Source organism: Schistocerca cancellata, chromosome 2 (assembly GCF_023864275.1).
Source record: "Schistocerca cancellata isolate TAMUIC-IGC-003103 chromosome 2, iqSchCanc2.1, whole genome shotgun sequence".
Lineage (NCBI taxonomy): Eukaryota > Metazoa > Arthropoda > Insecta > Orthoptera > Acrididae > Schistocerca > Schistocerca cancellata.
Window position 1 is genome coordinate 1,099,209,031 of NC_064627.1, and position 16,683 is coordinate 1,099,225,713.

Sequence of the window (16,683 nt, forward strand, 5' to 3'; positions counted from 1 at the left end):
CGAAGGTTTCGGGTACAGATGGTAGCAGATGCATGTTAGTAAGTCTTGCTTAAAGTGATGAAAAAGTGTTTCCGCCCGGGATCGAACCGGGGACCTTCTGCGTGTTAGGCAGACGTGATAGCCGCTACACCACGGAAACTGCTTGAGTGCACCTTACTTCACAGACAACTTGTAGTGATTTTGCCATCGTAACTAAAAAATTCAATAAATGTGGTACTTGCAAAACGAAGGGACATGCGGCAGATGCACACACGACGAGGCTCACTGGAGTACAATACGGCATAGGCAGGAAAATACTGTTCCCGCCCGGGATCGAACCGGGGACCTTCTGCGTGTGAAGCAGACGTGATAACCGCTACACTACGGAAACGACGGAGCCGAGGAGTCCATCCTTGTTCACTCGAACTTGCCTCAGCCTTTCTCTCATCCGCGAATGCACACACGACAGTTCTTTTGTCAGCCTGGAACCCATCGCAGCCGAGGGCTCAAGAAGTCTTCGGGGTTCTCGAGAGGGTGTCTGCCGTAGCACCCCTAACGAGATAGCGGCGTTTCGCGCAGTCGTTATTGCAAGTCATATCAGCAAAAGCAATCACTTTCTCAGCAGCAGGCAGTGCGAGCCCAGGGGCAGCACTACATGAAGGTACCAATAGCCCAGGAAGGCCGCCGACCGCGGGAATTCGCGTCGCCCCCATCCCGCCAGCCTAAACGAGACTTCCAGAGCACCCTGGAAGACATCGAGGGACTGGAATAACTGGCATTCGACGTGCCACAGGGCTCGTTGGTCTAGGGGTATGATTCCTGCTTAGGGTGCAGGAGGTCCCGGGTTCAAATCCCGGACGAGCCCTAGCGTTTTGTGCAAACTGATCGCACGTCAGTGGCTGAGTCAGCGCAAAAAGCTCGCCGCCAATATCAAATGAATTTCTTATTTGATGTGAGCAATTGACACACTGGTCCGACGCATGAAGGCAATTACGAAGGTTTCGGGTACAGATGGTAGCAGATGCATGTTAGTAAGTCTTGCTTAAAGTGATGAAAAAGTGTTTCCGCCCGGGATCGAACCGGGGACCTTCTGCGTGTTAGGCAGACGTGATAACCGCTACACCACGGAAACTGCTTGAGTGCACCTTACTTCACAGACAACTTGTAGTGATGTTGCCATCGTAACTAAAAAATTCAATAAATGTGGTACTTGCAAAACGAAGGGACATGCAGCAGATGCACACACGACGAGGCTCACTGGAGTACAATACGGCATAGGCAGGAAAATACTGTTCCCGCCCGGGATCGAACCGGGGACCTTCTGCGTGTGAAGCAGACGTGATAACCGCTACACTACGGAAACGACGGAGCCGAGGAGTCCATCCTTGTTCACTCGAACTTGCCTCAGCCTTTCTCTCATCCGCGAATGCACACACGACAGTTCTTTTGTCAGCCTGGAACCCATCGCAGCCGAGGGCTCAAGAAGTCTTCGGGGTTCTCGAGAGGGTGTCTGCCGTAGCACCCCTAACGAGATAGCGGCGTTTCGCGCAGTCGTTATTGCAAGTCATATCAGCAAAAGCAATCACTTTCTCAGCAGCAGGCAGTGCGAGCCCAGGGGCAGCACTACATGAAGGTACCAATAGCCCAGGAAGGCCGCCGACCGCGGGAATTCGCGTCGCCCCCATCCCGCCAGCCTAAACGAGACTTCCAGAGCACCCTGGAAGACATCGAGGGACTGGAATAACTGGCGTTCGACGTGCCACAGGGCTCGTTGGTCTAGGGGTATGATTCCTGCTTAGGGTGCAGGAGGTCCCGGGTTCAAATCCCGGACGAGCCCTAGCGTTTTGTGCAAACTGATCGCACGTCAGTGGCTGAGTCAGCGCAAAAAGCTCGCCGCCAATATCAAATGAATTTCTTATTTGATGTGAGCAATTGACACACTGGTCCGACGCATGAAGGCAATTACGAAGGTTTCGGGTACAGATGGTAGCAGATGCATGTTAGTAAGTCTTGCTTAAAGTGATGAAAAAGTGTTTCCGCCCGGGATCGAACCGGGGACCTTCTGCGTGTTAGGCAGACGTGATAACCGCTACACCACGGAAACTGCTTGAGTGCACCTTACTTCACAGACAACTTGTAGTGATGTTGCCATCGTAACTAAAAAATTCAATAAATGTGGTACTTGCAAAACGAAGGGACATGCAGCAGATGCACACACGACGAGGCTCACTGGAGTACAATACGGCATAGGCAGGAAAATACTGTTCCCGCCCGGGATCGAACCGGGGACCTTCTGCGTGTGAAGCAGACGTGATAACCGCTACACTACGGAAACGACGGAGCCGAGGAGTCCATCCTTGTTCACTCGAACTTGCCTCAGCCTTTCTATCATCCGCGAATGCACACACGACAGTTCTTTTGTCAGCCTGGAACCCATCGCAGCCGAGGGCTCAAGAAGTCTTCGGGGTTCTCGAGAGGGTGTCTGCCGTAGCACCCCTAACGAGATAGCGGCGTTTCGCGCAGTCGTTATTGCAAGTCATATCAGCAAAAGCAATCACTTTCTCAGCAGCAGGCAGTGCGAGCCCAGGGGCAGCACTACATGAAGGTACCAATAGCCCAGGAAGGCCGCCGACCGCGGGAATTCGCGTCGCCCCCATCCCGCCAGCCTAAACGAGACTTCCAGAGCACCCTGGAAGACATCGAGGGACTGGAATAACTGGCATTCGACGTGCCACAGGGCTCGTTGGTCTAGGGGTATGATTCCTGCTTAGGGTGCAGGAGGTCCCGGGTTCAAATCCCGGACGAGCCCTAGCGTTTTGTGCAAACTGATCGCACGTCAGTGGCTGAGTCAGCGCAAAAAGCTCGCCGCCAATATCAAATGAATTTCTTATTTGATGTGAGCAATTGACACACTGGTCCGACGCATGAAGGCAATTACGAAGGTTTCGGGTACAGATGGTAGCAGATGCATGTTAGTAAGTCTTGCTTAAAGTGATGAAAAAGTGTTTCCGCCCGGGATCGAACCGGGGACCTTCTGCGTGTTAGGCAGACGTGATAACCGCTACACCACGGAAACTGCTTGAGTGCACCTTACTTCACAGACAACTTGTAGTGATGTTGCCATCGTAACTAAAAAATTCAATAAATGTGGTACTTGCAAAACGAAGGGACATGCAGCAGATGCACACACGACGAGGCTCACTGGAGTACAATACGGCATAGGCAGGAAAATACTGTTCCCGCCCGGGATCGAACCGGGGACCTTCTGCGTGTGAAGCAGACGTGATAACCGCTACACTACGGAAACGACGGAGCCGAGGAGTCCATCCTTGTTCACTCGAACTTGCCTCAGCCTTTCTCTCATCCGCGAATGCACACACGACAGTTCTTTTGTCAGCCTGGAACCCATCGCAGCCGAGGGCTCAAGAAGTCTTCGGGGTTCTCGAGAGGGTGTCTGCCGTAGCACCCCTAACGAGATAGCGGCGTTTCGCGCAGTCGTTATTGCAAGTCATATCAGCAAAAGCAATCACTTTCTCAGCAGCAGGCAGTGCGAGCCCAGGGGCAGCACTACATGAAGGTACCAATAGCCCAGGAAGGCCGCCGACCGCGGGAATTCGCGTCGCCCCCATCCCGCCAGCCTAAACGAGACTTCCAGAGCACCCTGGAAGACATCGAGGGACTGGAATAACTGGCATTCGACGTGCCACAGGGCTCGTTGGTCTAGGGGTATGATTCCTGCTTAGGGTGCAGGAGGTCCCGGGTTCAAATCCCGGACGAGCCCTAGCGTTTTGTGCAAACTGATCGCACGTCAGTGGCTGAGTCAGCGCAAAAAGCTCGCCGCCAATATCAAATGAATTTCTTATTTGATGTGAGCAATTGACACACTGGTCCGACGCATGAAGGCAATTACGAAGGTTTCGGGTACAGATGGTAGCAGATGCATGTTAGTAAGTCTTGCTTAAAGTGATGAAAAAGTGTTTCCGCCCGGGATCGAACCGGGGACCTTCTGCGTGTTAGGCAGACGTGATAACCGCTACACCACGGAAACTGCTTGAGTGCACCTTACTTCACAGACAACTTGTAGTGATGTTGCCATCGTAACTAAAAAATTCAATAAATGTGGTACTTGCAAAACGAAGGGACATGCAGCAGATGCACACACGACGAGGCTCACTGGAGTACAATACGGCATAGGCAGGAAAATACTGTTCCCGCCCGGGATCGAACCGGGGACCTTCTGCGTGTGAAGCAGACGTGATAACCGCTACACTACGGAAACGACGGAGCCGAGGAGTCCATCCTTGTTCACTCGAACTTGCCTCAGCCTTTCTCTCATCCGCGAATGCACACACGACAGTTCTTTTGTCAGCCTGGAACCCATCGCAGCCGAGGGCTCAAGAAGTCTTCGGGGTTCTCGAGAGGGTGTCTGCTGTAGCACCCCTAACGAGATAGCGGCGTTTCGCGCAGTCGTTATTGCAAGTCATATCAGCAAAAGCAATCACTTTCTCAGCAGCAGGCAGTGCGAGCCCAGGGGCAGCACTACATGAAGGTACCAATAGCCCAGGAAGGCCGCCGACCGCGGGAATTCGCGTCGCCCCCATCCCGCCAGCCTAAACGAGACTTCCAGAGCACCCTGGAAGACATCGAGGGACTGGAATAACTGGCGTTCGACGTGCCACAGGGCTCGTTGGTCTAGGGGTATGATTCCTGCTTAGGGTGCAGGAGGTCCCGGGTTCAAATCCCGGACGAGCCCTAGCGTTTTGTGCAAACTGATCGCACGTCAGTGGCTGAGTCAGCGCAAAAAGCTCGCCGCCAATATCAAATGAATTTCTTATTTGATGTGAGCAATTGACACACTGGTCCGACGCATGAAGGCAATTACGAAGGTTTCGGGTACAGATGGTAGCAGATGCATGTTAGTAAGTCTTGCTTAAAGTGATGAAAAAGTGTTTCCGCCCGGGATCGAACCGGGGACCTTCTGCGTGTTAGGCAGACGTGATAACCGCTACACCACGGAAACTGCTTGAGTGCACCTTACTTCACAGACAACTTGTAGTGATGTTGCCATCGTAACTAAAAAATTCAATAAATGTGGTACTTGCAAAACGAAGGGACATGCAGCAGATGCACACACGACGAGGCTCACTGGAGTACAATACGGCATAGGCAGGAAAATACTGTTCCCGCCCGGGATCGAACCGGGGACCTTCTGCGTGTGAAGCAGACGTGATAACCGCTACACTACGGAAACGACGGAGCCGAGGAGTCCATCCTTGTTCACTCGAACTTGCCTCAGCCTTTCTATCATCCGCGAATGCACACACGACAGTTCTTTTGTCAGCCTGGAACCCATCGCAGCCGAGGGCTCAAGAAGTCTTCGGGGTTCTCGAGAGGGTGTCTGCCGTAGCACCCCTAACGAGATAGCGGCGTTTCGCGCAGTCGTTATTGCAAGTCATATCAGCAAAAGCAATCACTTTCTCAGCAGCAGGCAGTGCGAGCCCAGGGGCAGCACTACATGAAGGTACCAATAGCCCAGGAAGGCCGCCGACCGCGGGAATTCGCGTCGCCCCCATCCCGCCAGCCTAAACGAGACTTCCAGAGCACCCTGGAAGACATCGAGGGACTGGAATAACTGGCATTCGACGTGCCACAGGGCTCGTTGGTCTAGGGGTATGATTCCTGCTTAGGGTGCAGGAGGTCCCGGGTTCAAATCCCGGACGAGCCCTAGCGTTTTGTGCAAACTGATCGCACGTCAGTGGCTGAGTCAGCGCAAAAAGCTCGCCGCCAATATCAAATGAATTTCTTATTTGATGTGAGCAATTGACACACTGGTCCGACGCATGAAGGCAATTACGAAGGTTTCGGGTACAGATGGTAGCAGATGCATGTTAGTAAGTCTTGCTTAAAGTGATGAAAAAGTGTTTCCGCCCGGGATCGAACCGGGGACCTTCTGCGTGTTAGGCAGACGTGATAACCGCTACACCACGGAAACTGCTTGAGTGCACCTTACTTCACAGACAACTTGTAGTGATGTTGCCATCGTAACTAAAAAATTCAATAAATGTGGTACTTGCAAAACGAAGGGACATGCAGCAGATGCACACACGACGAGGCTCACTGGAGTACAATACGGCATAGGCAGGAAAATACTGTTCCCGCCCGGGATCGAACCGGGGACCTTCTGCGTGTGAAGCAGACGTGATAACCGCTACACTACGGAAACGACGGAGCCGAGGAGTCCATCCTTGTTCACTCGAACTTGCCTCAGCCTTTCTCTCATCCGCGAATGCACACACGACAGTTCTTTTGTCAGCCTGGAACCCATCGCAGCCGAGGGCTCAAGAAGTCTTCGGGGTTCTCGAGAGGGTGTCTGCCGTAGCACCCCTAACGAGATAGCGGCGTTTCGCGCAGTCGTTATTGCAAGTCATATCAGCAAAAGCAATCACTTTCTCAGCAGCAGGCAGTGCGAGCCCAGGGGCAGCACTACATGAAGGTACCAATAGCCCAGGAAGGCCGCCGACCGCGGGAATTCGCGTCGCCCCCATCCCGCCAGCCTAAACGAGACTTCCAGAGCACCCTGGAAGACATCGAGGGACTGGAATAACTGGCATTCGACGTGCCACAGGGCTCGTTGGTCTAGGGGTATGATTCCTGCTTAGGGTGCAGGAGGTCCCGGGTTCAAATCCCGGACGAGCCCTAGCGTTTTGTGCAAACTGATCGCACGTCAGTGGCTGAGTCAGCGCAAAAAGCTCGCCGCCAATATCAAATGAATTTCTTATTTGATGTGAGCAATTGACACACTGGTCCGACGCATGAAGGCAATTACGAAGGTTTCGGGTACAGATGGTAGCAGATGCATGTTAGTAAGTCTTGCTTAAAGTGATGAAAAAGTGTTTCCGCCCGGGATCGAACCGGGGACCTTCTGCGTGTTAGGCAGACGTGATAACCGCTACACCACGGAAACTGCTTGAGTGCACCTTACTTCACAGACAACTTGTAGTGATGTTGCCATCGTAACTAAAAAATTCAATAAATGTGGTACTTGCAAAACGAAGGGACATGCAGCAGATGCACACACGACGAGGCTCACTGGAGTACAATACGGCATAGGCAGGAAAATACTGTTCCCGCCCGGGATCGAACCGGGGACCTTCTGCGTGTGAAGCAGACGTGATAACCGCTACACTACGGAAACGACGGAGCCGAGGAGTCCATCCTTGTTCACTCGAACTTGCCTCAGCCTTTCTCTCATCCGCGAATGCACACACGACAGTTCTTTTGTCAGCCTGGAACCCATCGCAGCCGAGGGCTCAAGAAGTCTTCGGGGTTCTCGAGAGGGTGTCTGCCGTAGCACCCCTAACGAGATAGCGGCGTTTCGCGCAGTCGTTATTGCAAGTCATATCAGCAAAAGCAATCACTTTCTCAGCAGCAGGCAGTGCGAGCCCAGGGGCAGCACTACATGAAGGTACCAATAGCCCAGGAAGGCCGCCGACCGCGGGAATTCGCGTCGCCCCCATCCCGCCAGCCTAAACGAGACTTCCAGAGCACCCTGGAAGACATCGAGGGACTGGAATAACTGGCATTCGACGTGCCACAGGGCTCGTTGGTCTAGGGGTATGATTCCTGCTTAGGGTGCAGGAGGTCCCGGGTTCAAATCCCGGACGAGCCCTAGCGTTTTGTGCAAACTGATCGCACGTCAGTGGCTGAGTCAGCGCAAAAAGCTCGCCGCCAATATCAAATGAATTTCTTATTTGATGTGAGCAATTGACACACTGGTCCGACGCATGAAGGCAATTACGAAGGTTTCGGGTACAGATGGTAGCAGATGCATGTTAGTAAGTCTTGCTTAAAGTGATGAAAAAGTGTTTCCGCCCGGGATCGAACCGGGGACCTTCTGCGTGTTAGGCAGACGTGATAACCGCTACACCACGGAAACTGCTTGAGTGCACCTTACTTCACAGACAACTTGTAGTGATGTTGCCATCGTAACTAAAAAATTCAATAAATGTGGTACTTGCAAAACGAAGGGACATGCAGCAGATGCACACACGACGAGGCTCACTGGAGTACAATACGGCATAGGCAGGAAAATACTGTTCCCGCCCGGGATCGAACCGGGGACCTTCTGCGTGTGAAGCAGACGTGATAACCGCTACACTACGGAAACGACGGAGCCGAGGAGTCCATCCTTGTTCACTCGAACTTGCCTCAGCCTTTCTCTCATCCGCGAATGCACACACGACAGTTCTTTTGTCAGCCTGGAACCCATCGCAGCCGAGGGCTCAAGAAGTCTTCGGGGTTCTCGAGAGGGTGTCTGCCGTAGCACCCCTAACGAGATAGCGGCGTTTCGCGCAGTCGTTATTGCAAGTCATATCAGCAAAAGCAATCACTTTCTCAGCAGCAGGCAGTGCGAGCCCAGGGGCAGCACTACATGAAGGTACCAATAGCCCAGGAAGGCCGCCGACCGCGGGAATTCGCGTCGCCCCCATCCCGCCAGCCTAAACGAGACTTCCAGAGCACCCTGGAAGACATCGAGGGACTGGAATAACTGGCGTTCGACGTGCCACAGGGCTCGTTGGTCTAGGGGTATGATTCCTGCTTAGGGTGCAGGAGGTCCCGGGTTCAAATCCCGGACGAGCCCTAGCGTTTTGTGCAAACTGATCGCACGTCAGTGGCTGAGTCAGCGCAAAAAGCTCGCCGCCAATATCAAATGAATTTCTTATTTGATGTGAGCAATTGACACACTGGTCCGACGCATGAAGGCAATTACGAAGGTTTCGGGTACAGATGGTAGCAGATGCATGTTAGTAAGTCTTGCTTAAAGTGATGAAAAAGTGTTTCCGCCCGGGATCGAACCGGGGACCTTCTGCGTGTTAGGCAGACGTGATAACCGCTACACCACGGAAACTGCTTGAGTGCACCTTACTTCACAGACAACTTGTAGTGATGTTGCCATCGTAACTAAAAAATTCAATAAATGTGGTACTTGCAAAACGAAGGGACATGCAGCAGATGCACACACGACGAGGCTCACTGGAGTACAATACGGCATAGGCAGGAAAATACTGTTCCCGCCCGGGATCGAACCGGGGACCTTCTGCGTGTGAAGCAGACGTGATAACCGCTACACTACGGAAACGACGGAGCCGAGGAGTCCATCCTTGTTCACTCGAACTTGCCTCAGCCTTTCTATCATCCGCGAATGCACACACGACAGTTCTTTTGTCAGCCTGGAACCCATCGCAGCCGAGGGCTCAAGAAGTCTTCGGGGTTCTCGAGAGGGTGTCTGCCGTAGCACCCCTAACGAGATAGCGGCGTTTCGCGCAGTCGTTATTGCAAGTCATATCAGCAAAAGCAATCACTTTCTCAGCAGCAGGCAGTGCGAGCCCAGGGGCAGCACTACATGAAGGTACCAATAGCCCAGGAAGGCCGCCGACCGCGGGAATTCGCGTCGCCCCCATCCCGCCAGCCTAAACGAGACTTCCAGAGCACCCTGGAAGACATCGAGGGACTGGAATAACTGGCATTCGACGTGCCACAGGGCTCGTTGGTCTAGGGGTATGATTCCTGCTTAGGGTGCAGGAGGTCCCGGGTTCAAATCCCGGACGAGCCCTAGCGTTTTGTGCAAACTGATCGCACGTCAGTGGCTGAGTCAGCGCAAAAAGCTCGCCGCCAATATCAAATGAATTTCTTATTTGATGTGAGCAATTGACACACTGGTCCGACGCATGAAGGCAATTACGAAGGTTTCGGGTACAGATGGTAGCAGATGCATGTTAGTAAGTCTTGCTTAAAGTGATGAAAAAGTGTTTCCGCCCGGGATCGAACCGGGGACCTTCTGCGTGTTAGGCAGACGTGATAACCGCTACACCACGGAAACTGCTTGAGTGCACCTTACTTCACAGACAACTTGTAGTGATGTTGCCATCGTAACTAAAAAATTCAATAAATGTGGTACTTGCAAAACGAAGGGACATGCAGCAGATGCACACACGACGAGGCTCACTGGAGTACAATACGGCATAGGCAGGAAAATACTGTTCCCGCCCGGGATCGAACCGGGGACCTTCTGCGTGTGAAGCAGACGTGATAACCGCTACACTACGGAAACGACGGAGCCGAGGAGTCCATCCTTGTTCACTCGAACTTGCCTCAGCCTTTCTCTCATCCGCGAATGCACACACGACAGTTCTTTTGTCAGCCTGGAACCCATCGCAGCCGAGGGCTCAAGAAGTCTTCGGGGTTCTCGAGAGGGTGTCTGCCGTAGCACCCCTAACGAGATAGCGGCGTTTCGCGCAGTCGTTATTGCAAGTCATATCAGCAAAAGCAATCACTTTCTCAGCAGCAGGCAGTGCGAGCCCAGGGGCAGCACTACATGAAGGTACCAATAGCCCAGGAAGGCCGCCGACCGCGGGAATTCGCGTCGCCCCCATCCCGCCAGCCTAAACGAGACTTCCAGAGCACCCTGGAAGACATCGAGGGACTGGAATAACTGGCATTCGACGTGCCACAGGGCTCGTTGGTCTAGGGGTATGATTCCTGCTTAGGGTGCAGGAGGTCCCGGGTTCAAATCCCGGACGAGCCCTAGCGTTTTGTGCAAACTGATCGCACGTCAGTGGCTGAGTCAGCGCAAAAAGCTCGCCGCCAATATCAAATGAATTTCTTATTTGATGTGAGCAATTGACACACTGGTCCGACGCATGAAGGCAATTACGAAGGTTTCGGGTACAGATGGTAGCAGATGCATGTTAGTAAGTCTTGCTTAAAGTGATGAAAAAGTGTTTCCGCCCGGGATCGAACCGGGGACCTTCTGCGTGTTAGGCAGACGTGATAACCGCTACACCACGGAAACTGCTTGAGTGCACCTTACTTCACAGACAACTTGTAGTGATGTTGCCATCGTAACTAAAAAATTCAATAAATGTGGTACTTGCAAAACGAAGGGACATGCAGCAGATGCACACACGACGAGGCTCACTGGAGTACAATACGGCATAGGCAGGAAAATACTGTTCCCGCCCGGGATCGAACCGGGGACCTTCTGCGTGTGAAGCAGACGTGATAACCGCTACACTACGGAAACGACGGAGCCGAGGAGTCCATCCTTGTTCACTCGAACTTGCCTCAGCCTTTCTCTCATCCGCGAATGCACACACGACAGTTCTTTTGTCAGCCTGGAACCCATCGCAGCCGAGGGCTCAAGAAGTCTTCGGGGTTCTCGAGAGGGTGTCTGCCGTAGCACCCCTAACGAGATAGCGGCGTTTCGCGCAGTCGTTATTGCAAGTCATATCAGCAAAAGCAATCACTTTCTCAGCAGCAGGCAGTGCGAGCCCAGGGGCAGCACTACATGAAGGTACCAATAGCCCAGGAAGGCCGCCGACCGCGGGAATTCGCGTCGCCCCCATCCCGCCAGCCTAAACGAGACTTCCAGAGCACCCTGGAAGACATCGAGGGACTGGAATAACTGGCATTCGACGTGCCACAGGGCTCGTTGGTCTAGGGGTATGATTCCTGCTTAGGGTGCAGGAGGTCCCGGGTTCAAATCCCGGACGAGCCCTAGCGTTTTGTGCAAACTGATCGCACGTCAGTGGCTGAGTCAGCGCAAAAAGCTCGCCGCCAATATCAAATGAATTTCTTATTTGATGTGAGCAATTGACACACTGGTCCGACGCATGAAGGCAATTACGAAGGTTTCGGGTACAGATGGTAGCAGATGCATGTTAGTAAGTCTTGCTTAAAGTGATGAAAAAGTGTTTCCGCCCGGGATCGAACCGGGGACCTTCTGCGTGTTAGGCAGACGTGATAACCGCTACACCACGGAAACTGCTTGAGTGCACCTTACTTCACAGACAACTTGTAGTGATGTTGCCATCGTAACTAAAAAATTCAATAAATGTGGTACTTGCAAAACGAAGGGACATGCAGCAGATGCACACACGACGAGGCTCACTGGAGTACAATACGGCATAGGCAGGAAAATACTGTTCCCGCCCGGGATCGAACCGGGGACCTTCTGCGTGTGAAGCAGACGTGATAACCGCTACACTACGGAAACGACGGAGCCGAGGAGTCCATCCTTGTTCACTCGAACTTGCCTCAGCCTTTCTCTCATCCGCGAATGCACACACGACAGTTCTTTTGTCAGCCTGGAACCCATCGCAGCCGAGGGCTCAAGAAGTCTTCGGGGTTCTCGAGAGGGTGTCTGCCGTAGCACCCCTAACGAGATAGCGGCGTTTCGCGCAGTCGTTATTGCAAGTCATATCAGCAAAAGCAATCACTTTCTCAGCAGCAGGCAGTGCGAGCCCAGGGGCAGCACTACATGAAGGTACCAATAGCCCAGGAAGGCCGCCGACCGCGGGAATTCGCGTCGCCCCCATCCCGCCAGCCTAAACGAGACTTCCAGAGCACCCTGGAAGACATCGAGGGACTGGAATAACTGGCATTCGACGTGCCACAGGGCTCGTTGGTCTAGGGGTATGATTCCTGCTTAGGGTGCAGGAGGTCCCGGGTTCAAATCCCGGACGAGCCCTAGCGTTTTGTGCAAACTGATCGCACGTCAGTGGCTGAGTCAGCGCAAAAAGCTCGCCGCCAATATCAAATGAATTTCTTATTTGATGTGAGCAATTGACACACTGGTCCGACGCATGAAGGCAATTACGAAGGTTTCGGGTACAGATGGTAGCAGATGCATGTTAGTAAGTCTTGCTTAAAGTGATGAAAAAGTGTTTCCGCCCGGGATCGAACCGGGGACCTTCTGCGTGTTAGGCAGACGTGATAACCGCTACACCACGGAAACTGCTTGAGTGCACCTTACTTCACAGACAACTTGTAGTGATGTTGCCATCGTAACTAAAAAATTCAATAAATGTGATACTTGCAAAACGAAGGGACATGCAGCAGATGCACACACGACGAGGCTCACTGGAGTACAATACGGCATAGGCAGGAAAATACTGTTCCCGCCCGGGATCGAACCGGGGACCTTCTGCGTGTGAAGCAGACGTGATAACCGCTACACTACGGAAACGACGGAGCCGAGGAGTCCATCCTTGTTCACTCGAACTTGCCTCAGCCTTTCTCTCAACCGCGAATGCACACACGACAGTTCTTTTGTCAGCCTGGAACCCATCGCAGCCGAGGGCTCAAGAAGTCTTCGGGGTTCTCGAGAGGGTGTCTGCCGTAGCACCCCTAACGAGATAGCGGCGTTTCGCGCAATCGTTATTGCAAGTCATATCAGCAAAAGCAATCACTTTCTCAGCAGCAGGCAGTGCGAGCCCAGGGGCACCTCTACATGAAGGTACCAATAGCCCAGGAAGGCCGCCGACCGCGGGAATTCGCGCCGCCCCCATCCCGCCAGCCTAAACGAGACTTCCAGAGCACCCTGGAAGACATCGAGGGACTGGAATAACTGGCATTCGACGTGCCACAGGGCTCGTTGGTCTAGGGGTATGATTCCTGCTTAGGGTGCAGGAGGTCCCGGGTTCAAATCCCGGACGAGCCCTAGCGTTTTGTGCAAACTGATCGCACGTCAGTGGCTGAGTCAGCGCAAAAAGCTCGCCGCCAATATCAAATGAATTTCTTATTTGATGTGAGCAATTGACACACTGGTCCGACGCATGAAGGCAATTACGAAGGTTTCGGGTACAGATGGTAGCAGATGCATGTTAGTAAGTCTTGCTTAAAGTGATGAAAAAGTGTTTCCGCCCGGGATCGAACCGGGGACCTTCTGCGTGTTAGGCAGACGTGATAACCGCTACACCACGGAAACTGCTTGAGTGCACCTTACTTCACAGAGAACTTGTAGTGATGTTGCCATCGTAACTAAAAAATTCAATAAATGTGGTACTTGCAAAACGAAGGGACATGCAGCAGATGCACACACGACGAGGCTCACTGGAGTACAATACGGCATAGGCAGGAAAATACTGTTCCCGCCCGGGATCGAACCGGGGACCTTCTGCGTGTGAAGCAGACGTGATAACCGCTACACTACGGAAACGACGGAGCCGAGGAGTCCATCCTTGTTCACTCGAACTTGCCTCAGCCTTTCTATCATCCGCGAATGCACACACGACAGTTCTTTTGTCAGCCTGGAACCCATCGCAGCCGAGGGCTCAAGAAGTCTTCGGGGTTCTCGAGAGGGTGTCTGCCGTAGCACCCCTAACGAGATAGCGGCGTTTCGCGCAGTCGTTATTGCAAGTCATATCAGCAAAAGCAATCACTTTCTCAGCAGCAGGCAGTGCGAGCCCAGGGGCAGCACTACATGAAGGTACCAATAGCCCAGGAAGGCCGCCGACCGCGGGAATTCGCGTCGCCCCCATCCCGCCAGCCTAAACGAGACTTCCAGAGCACCCTGGAAGACATCGAGGGACTGGAATAACTGGCATTCGACGTGCCACGGGGCTCGTTGGTCTAGGGGTATGATTCCTGCTTAGGGTGCAGGAGGTCCCGGGTTCAAATCCCGGACGAGCCCTAGCGTTTTGTGCAAACTGATCGCACGTCAGTGGCTGAGTCAGCGCAAAAAGCTCGCCGCCAATATCAAATGAATTTCTTATTTGATGTGAGCAATTGACACACTGGTCCGACGCATGAAGGCAATTACGAAGGTTTCGGGTACAGATGGTAGCAGATGCATGTTAGTAAGTCTTGCTTAAAGTGATGAAAAAGTGTTTCCGCCCGGGATCGAACCGGGGACCTTCTGCGTGTTAGGCAGACGTGATAACCGCTACACCACGGAAACTGCTTGAGTGCACCTTACTTCACAGACAACTTGTAGTGATGTTGCCATCGTAACTAAAAAATTCAATAAATGTGATACTTGCAAAACGAAGGGACATGCAGCAGATGCACACACGACGAGGCTCACTGGAGTACAATACGGCATAGGCAGGAAAATACTGTTCCCGCCCGGGATCGAACCGGGGACCTTCTGCGTGTGAAGCAGACGTGATAACCGCTACACTACGGAAACGACGGAGCCGAGGAGTCCATCCTTGTTCACTCGAACTTGCCTCAGCCTTTCTCTCAACCGCGAATGCACACACGACAGTTCTTTTGTCAGCCTGGAACCCATCGCAGCCGAGGGCTCAAGAAGTCTTCGGGGTTCTCGAGAGGGTGTCTGCCGTAGCACCCCTAACGAGATAGCGGCGTTTCGCGCAATCGTTATTGCAAGTCATATCAGCAAAAGCAATCACTTTCTCAGCAGCAGGCAGTGCGAGCCCAGGGGCACCTCTACATGAAGGTACCAATAGCCCAGGAAGGCCGCCGACCGCGGGAATTCGCGCCGCCCCCATCCCGCCAGCCTAAACGAGACTTCCAGAGCACCCTGGAAGACATCGAGGGACTGGAATAACTGGCATTCGACGTGCCACAGGGCTCGTTGGTCTAGGGGTATGATTCCTGCTTAGGGTGCAGGAGGTCCCGGGTTCAAATCCCGGACGAGCCCTAGCGTTTTGTGCAAACTGATCGCACGTCAGTGGCTGAGTCAGCGCAAAAAGCTCGCCGCCAATACCAAATGAATTTCTTATTTGATGTGAGCAATTGACACACTGGTCCGACGCATGAAGGCAATTACGAAGGTTTCGGGTACAGATGGTAGCAGATGCATGTTAGTAAGTCTTGCTTAAAGTGATGAAAAAGTGTTTCCGCGCGGGATCGAACCGGGGACCTTCTGCGTGTTAGGCAGACGTGATAACCGCTACACCACGGAAACTGCTTGAGTGCACCTTACTTCACAGACAACTTGTAGTGATGTTGCCATCGTAACTAAAAAATTCAATAAATGTGGTACTTGCAAAACGAAGGGACATGCAGCAGATGCACACACGACGAGGCTCACTGGAGTACAATACGGCATAGGCAGGAAAATACTGTTCCCGCCCGGGATCGAACCGGGGACCTTCTGCGTGTGAAGCAGACGTGATAACCGCTACACTACGGAAACGACGGAGCCGAGGAGTCCATCCTTGTTTACTCGAACTTGCCTCAGCCTTTCTCTCATCCGCGAATGCACACACGACAGTTCTTTTGTCAGCCTGGAACCCATCGCAGCCGAGGGCTCAAGAAGTCTTCGGGGTTCTCGAGAGGGTGTCTGCCGTAGCACCCCTAACGAGATAGCGGCGTTTCGCGCAATCGTTATTGCAAGTCATATCAGCAAAAGCAATCACTTTCTCAGCAGCAGGCAGTGCGAGCCCAGGGGCACCTCTACATGAAGGTACCAATAGCCCAGGAAGGCCGCCGACCGCGGGAATTCGCGCCGCCCCCATCCCGCCAGCCTAAACGAGACTTCCAGAGCACCCTGGAAGACATCGAGGGACTGGAATAACTGGCATTCGACGTGCCACTGGGCTCGTTGGTCTAGGGGTATGATTCCTGCTTAGGGTGCAGGAGGTCCCGGGTTCAAATCCCGGACGAGCCCTAGCGTTTTGTGCAAACTGATCGCACGTCAGTGGCTGAGTCAGCGCAAAAAGCTCGCCGCCAATATCAAATGAATTTCTTATTTGATGTGAGCAATTGACACACTGGTCCGACGCATGAAGGCAATTACGAAGGTTTCGGGTACAGATGGTAGCAGATGCATGTTAGTAAGTCTTGCTTAAAGTGATGAAAAAGTGTTTCCGCCCGGGATCGAACCGGGGACCTTCTGCGTGTTAGGCAGACGTGATAACCGCTACACCACGGAAACTGCTTGAGTGCACCTTACTT

The 16,683-nt window shown here is 52.9% G+C and overlaps 52 non-coding genes across 52 annotated transcripts; 17 read left to right on the plus strand and 35 right to left on the minus strand.

Moving 5' to 3' along the window:
- Positions 1–66: 66 nt before the first annotated feature.
- Positions 67–139, minus strand: Trnav-aac (transfer RNA valine (anticodon AAC)). Its single transcript has one exon. It is a non-coding gene; the product is annotated as a tRNA-Val (tRNA).
- Positions 140–297: 158 nt separating this feature from the next.
- Trnav-cac (transfer RNA valine (anticodon CAC)) lies at positions 298–370 on the minus strand. The gene has a single exon. It is a non-coding gene; the product is annotated as a tRNA-Val (tRNA).
- Positions 371–772: 402 nt separating this feature from the next.
- Positions 773–844, plus strand: Trnap-agg (transfer RNA proline (anticodon AGG)). Its single transcript has one exon. It is a non-coding gene; the product is annotated as a tRNA-Pro (tRNA).
- A 194-nt stretch (positions 845–1,038) lies between these two features.
- On the minus strand, positions 1,039–1,111 carry Trnav-aac (transfer RNA valine (anticodon AAC)). Its single transcript has one exon. It is a non-coding gene; the product is annotated as a tRNA-Val (tRNA).
- A 158-nt stretch (positions 1,112–1,269) lies between these two features.
- Positions 1,270–1,342, minus strand: Trnav-cac (transfer RNA valine (anticodon CAC)). The gene has a single exon. It is a non-coding gene; the product is annotated as a tRNA-Val (tRNA).
- A 402-nt stretch (positions 1,343–1,744) lies between these two features.
- On the plus strand, positions 1,745–1,816 carry Trnap-agg (transfer RNA proline (anticodon AGG)). The gene has a single exon. It is a non-coding gene; the product is annotated as a tRNA-Pro (tRNA).
- A 194-nt stretch (positions 1,817–2,010) lies between these two features.
- Trnav-aac (transfer RNA valine (anticodon AAC)) lies at positions 2,011–2,083 on the minus strand. The gene has a single exon. It is a non-coding gene; the product is annotated as a tRNA-Val (tRNA).
- A 158-nt stretch (positions 2,084–2,241) lies between these two features.
- On the minus strand, positions 2,242–2,314 carry Trnav-cac (transfer RNA valine (anticodon CAC)). The gene has a single exon. It is a non-coding gene; the product is annotated as a tRNA-Val (tRNA).
- A 402-nt stretch (positions 2,315–2,716) lies between these two features.
- Positions 2,717–2,788, plus strand: Trnap-agg (transfer RNA proline (anticodon AGG)). The gene has a single exon. It is a non-coding gene; the product is annotated as a tRNA-Pro (tRNA).
- Positions 2,789–2,982: 194 nt separating this feature from the next.
- On the minus strand, positions 2,983–3,055 carry Trnav-aac (transfer RNA valine (anticodon AAC)). Its single transcript has one exon. It is a non-coding gene; the product is annotated as a tRNA-Val (tRNA).
- A 158-nt stretch (positions 3,056–3,213) lies between these two features.
- Positions 3,214–3,286, minus strand: Trnav-cac (transfer RNA valine (anticodon CAC)). Its single transcript has one exon. It is a non-coding gene; the product is annotated as a tRNA-Val (tRNA).
- Positions 3,287–3,688: 402 nt separating this feature from the next.
- On the plus strand, positions 3,689–3,760 carry Trnap-agg (transfer RNA proline (anticodon AGG)). The gene has a single exon. It is a non-coding gene; the product is annotated as a tRNA-Pro (tRNA).
- Positions 3,761–3,954: 194 nt separating this feature from the next.
- On the minus strand, positions 3,955–4,027 carry Trnav-aac (transfer RNA valine (anticodon AAC)). The gene has a single exon. It is a non-coding gene; the product is annotated as a tRNA-Val (tRNA).
- Positions 4,028–4,185: 158 nt separating this feature from the next.
- On the minus strand, positions 4,186–4,258 carry Trnav-cac (transfer RNA valine (anticodon CAC)). The gene has a single exon. It is a non-coding gene; the product is annotated as a tRNA-Val (tRNA).
- A 402-nt stretch (positions 4,259–4,660) lies between these two features.
- Positions 4,661–4,732, plus strand: Trnap-agg (transfer RNA proline (anticodon AGG)). Its single transcript has one exon. It is a non-coding gene; the product is annotated as a tRNA-Pro (tRNA).
- A 194-nt stretch (positions 4,733–4,926) lies between these two features.
- Positions 4,927–4,999, minus strand: Trnav-aac (transfer RNA valine (anticodon AAC)). Its single transcript has one exon. It is a non-coding gene; the product is annotated as a tRNA-Val (tRNA).
- A 158-nt stretch (positions 5,000–5,157) lies between these two features.
- Trnav-cac (transfer RNA valine (anticodon CAC)) lies at positions 5,158–5,230 on the minus strand. The gene has a single exon. It is a non-coding gene; the product is annotated as a tRNA-Val (tRNA).
- A 402-nt stretch (positions 5,231–5,632) lies between these two features.
- Positions 5,633–5,704, plus strand: Trnap-agg (transfer RNA proline (anticodon AGG)). The gene has a single exon. It is a non-coding gene; the product is annotated as a tRNA-Pro (tRNA).
- Positions 5,705–5,898: 194 nt separating this feature from the next.
- Positions 5,899–5,971, minus strand: Trnav-aac (transfer RNA valine (anticodon AAC)). Its single transcript has one exon. It is a non-coding gene; the product is annotated as a tRNA-Val (tRNA).
- A 158-nt stretch (positions 5,972–6,129) lies between these two features.
- Positions 6,130–6,202, minus strand: Trnav-cac (transfer RNA valine (anticodon CAC)). The gene has a single exon. It is a non-coding gene; the product is annotated as a tRNA-Val (tRNA).
- Positions 6,203–6,604: 402 nt separating this feature from the next.
- Trnap-agg (transfer RNA proline (anticodon AGG)) lies at positions 6,605–6,676 on the plus strand. The gene has a single exon. It is a non-coding gene; the product is annotated as a tRNA-Pro (tRNA).
- Positions 6,677–6,870: 194 nt separating this feature from the next.
- Positions 6,871–6,943, minus strand: Trnav-aac (transfer RNA valine (anticodon AAC)). Its single transcript has one exon. It is a non-coding gene; the product is annotated as a tRNA-Val (tRNA).
- Positions 6,944–7,101: 158 nt separating this feature from the next.
- Positions 7,102–7,174, minus strand: Trnav-cac (transfer RNA valine (anticodon CAC)). Its single transcript has one exon. It is a non-coding gene; the product is annotated as a tRNA-Val (tRNA).
- Positions 7,175–7,576: 402 nt separating this feature from the next.
- On the plus strand, positions 7,577–7,648 carry Trnap-agg (transfer RNA proline (anticodon AGG)). Its single transcript has one exon. It is a non-coding gene; the product is annotated as a tRNA-Pro (tRNA).
- A 194-nt stretch (positions 7,649–7,842) lies between these two features.
- Positions 7,843–7,915, minus strand: Trnav-aac (transfer RNA valine (anticodon AAC)). The gene has a single exon. It is a non-coding gene; the product is annotated as a tRNA-Val (tRNA).
- A 158-nt stretch (positions 7,916–8,073) lies between these two features.
- On the minus strand, positions 8,074–8,146 carry Trnav-cac (transfer RNA valine (anticodon CAC)). The gene has a single exon. It is a non-coding gene; the product is annotated as a tRNA-Val (tRNA).
- A 402-nt stretch (positions 8,147–8,548) lies between these two features.
- Trnap-agg (transfer RNA proline (anticodon AGG)) lies at positions 8,549–8,620 on the plus strand. The gene has a single exon. It is a non-coding gene; the product is annotated as a tRNA-Pro (tRNA).
- A 194-nt stretch (positions 8,621–8,814) lies between these two features.
- On the minus strand, positions 8,815–8,887 carry Trnav-aac (transfer RNA valine (anticodon AAC)). Its single transcript has one exon. It is a non-coding gene; the product is annotated as a tRNA-Val (tRNA).
- Positions 8,888–9,045: 158 nt separating this feature from the next.
- On the minus strand, positions 9,046–9,118 carry Trnav-cac (transfer RNA valine (anticodon CAC)). The gene has a single exon. It is a non-coding gene; the product is annotated as a tRNA-Val (tRNA).
- Positions 9,119–9,520: 402 nt separating this feature from the next.
- Positions 9,521–9,592, plus strand: Trnap-agg (transfer RNA proline (anticodon AGG)). Its single transcript has one exon. It is a non-coding gene; the product is annotated as a tRNA-Pro (tRNA).
- A 194-nt stretch (positions 9,593–9,786) lies between these two features.
- Trnav-aac (transfer RNA valine (anticodon AAC)) lies at positions 9,787–9,859 on the minus strand. The gene has a single exon. It is a non-coding gene; the product is annotated as a tRNA-Val (tRNA).
- A 158-nt stretch (positions 9,860–10,017) lies between these two features.
- Trnav-cac (transfer RNA valine (anticodon CAC)) lies at positions 10,018–10,090 on the minus strand. The gene has a single exon. It is a non-coding gene; the product is annotated as a tRNA-Val (tRNA).
- A 402-nt stretch (positions 10,091–10,492) lies between these two features.
- On the plus strand, positions 10,493–10,564 carry Trnap-agg (transfer RNA proline (anticodon AGG)). The gene has a single exon. It is a non-coding gene; the product is annotated as a tRNA-Pro (tRNA).
- A 194-nt stretch (positions 10,565–10,758) lies between these two features.
- Positions 10,759–10,831, minus strand: Trnav-aac (transfer RNA valine (anticodon AAC)). The gene has a single exon. It is a non-coding gene; the product is annotated as a tRNA-Val (tRNA).
- A 158-nt stretch (positions 10,832–10,989) lies between these two features.
- Trnav-cac (transfer RNA valine (anticodon CAC)) lies at positions 10,990–11,062 on the minus strand. Its single transcript has one exon. It is a non-coding gene; the product is annotated as a tRNA-Val (tRNA).
- Positions 11,063–11,464: 402 nt separating this feature from the next.
- Positions 11,465–11,536, plus strand: Trnap-agg (transfer RNA proline (anticodon AGG)). The gene has a single exon. It is a non-coding gene; the product is annotated as a tRNA-Pro (tRNA).
- Positions 11,537–11,730: 194 nt separating this feature from the next.
- On the minus strand, positions 11,731–11,803 carry Trnav-aac (transfer RNA valine (anticodon AAC)). The gene has a single exon. It is a non-coding gene; the product is annotated as a tRNA-Val (tRNA).
- A 158-nt stretch (positions 11,804–11,961) lies between these two features.
- Trnav-cac (transfer RNA valine (anticodon CAC)) lies at positions 11,962–12,034 on the minus strand. Its single transcript has one exon. It is a non-coding gene; the product is annotated as a tRNA-Val (tRNA).
- A 402-nt stretch (positions 12,035–12,436) lies between these two features.
- On the plus strand, positions 12,437–12,508 carry Trnap-agg (transfer RNA proline (anticodon AGG)). The gene has a single exon. It is a non-coding gene; the product is annotated as a tRNA-Pro (tRNA).
- Positions 12,509–12,702: 194 nt separating this feature from the next.
- On the minus strand, positions 12,703–12,775 carry Trnav-aac (transfer RNA valine (anticodon AAC)). Its single transcript has one exon. It is a non-coding gene; the product is annotated as a tRNA-Val (tRNA).
- Positions 12,776–12,933: 158 nt separating this feature from the next.
- Positions 12,934–13,006, minus strand: Trnav-cac (transfer RNA valine (anticodon CAC)). The gene has a single exon. It is a non-coding gene; the product is annotated as a tRNA-Val (tRNA).
- Positions 13,007–13,408: 402 nt separating this feature from the next.
- On the plus strand, positions 13,409–13,480 carry Trnap-agg (transfer RNA proline (anticodon AGG)). The gene has a single exon. It is a non-coding gene; the product is annotated as a tRNA-Pro (tRNA).
- Positions 13,481–13,674: 194 nt separating this feature from the next.
- On the minus strand, positions 13,675–13,747 carry Trnav-aac (transfer RNA valine (anticodon AAC)). The gene has a single exon. It is a non-coding gene; the product is annotated as a tRNA-Val (tRNA).
- Positions 13,748–13,905: 158 nt separating this feature from the next.
- Trnav-cac (transfer RNA valine (anticodon CAC)) lies at positions 13,906–13,978 on the minus strand. Its single transcript has one exon. It is a non-coding gene; the product is annotated as a tRNA-Val (tRNA).
- A 402-nt stretch (positions 13,979–14,380) lies between these two features.
- Positions 14,381–14,452, plus strand: Trnap-agg (transfer RNA proline (anticodon AGG)). Its single transcript has one exon. It is a non-coding gene; the product is annotated as a tRNA-Pro (tRNA).
- A 194-nt stretch (positions 14,453–14,646) lies between these two features.
- Trnav-aac (transfer RNA valine (anticodon AAC)) lies at positions 14,647–14,719 on the minus strand. Its single transcript has one exon. It is a non-coding gene; the product is annotated as a tRNA-Val (tRNA).
- Positions 14,720–14,877: 158 nt separating this feature from the next.
- On the minus strand, positions 14,878–14,950 carry Trnav-cac (transfer RNA valine (anticodon CAC)). The gene has a single exon. It is a non-coding gene; the product is annotated as a tRNA-Val (tRNA).
- Positions 14,951–15,352: 402 nt separating this feature from the next.
- Trnap-agg (transfer RNA proline (anticodon AGG)) lies at positions 15,353–15,424 on the plus strand. The gene has a single exon. It is a non-coding gene; the product is annotated as a tRNA-Pro (tRNA).
- Positions 15,425–15,618: 194 nt separating this feature from the next.
- On the minus strand, positions 15,619–15,691 carry Trnav-aac (transfer RNA valine (anticodon AAC)). The gene has a single exon. It is a non-coding gene; the product is annotated as a tRNA-Val (tRNA).
- A 158-nt stretch (positions 15,692–15,849) lies between these two features.
- On the minus strand, positions 15,850–15,922 carry Trnav-cac (transfer RNA valine (anticodon CAC)). The gene has a single exon. It is a non-coding gene; the product is annotated as a tRNA-Val (tRNA).
- Positions 15,923–16,324: 402 nt separating this feature from the next.
- On the plus strand, positions 16,325–16,396 carry Trnap-agg (transfer RNA proline (anticodon AGG)). The gene has a single exon. It is a non-coding gene; the product is annotated as a tRNA-Pro (tRNA).
- A 194-nt stretch (positions 16,397–16,590) lies between these two features.
- Positions 16,591–16,663, minus strand: Trnav-aac (transfer RNA valine (anticodon AAC)). The gene has a single exon. It is a non-coding gene; the product is annotated as a tRNA-Val (tRNA).
- Between the last annotated feature and the right edge of the window lie 20 nt (positions 16,664–16,683).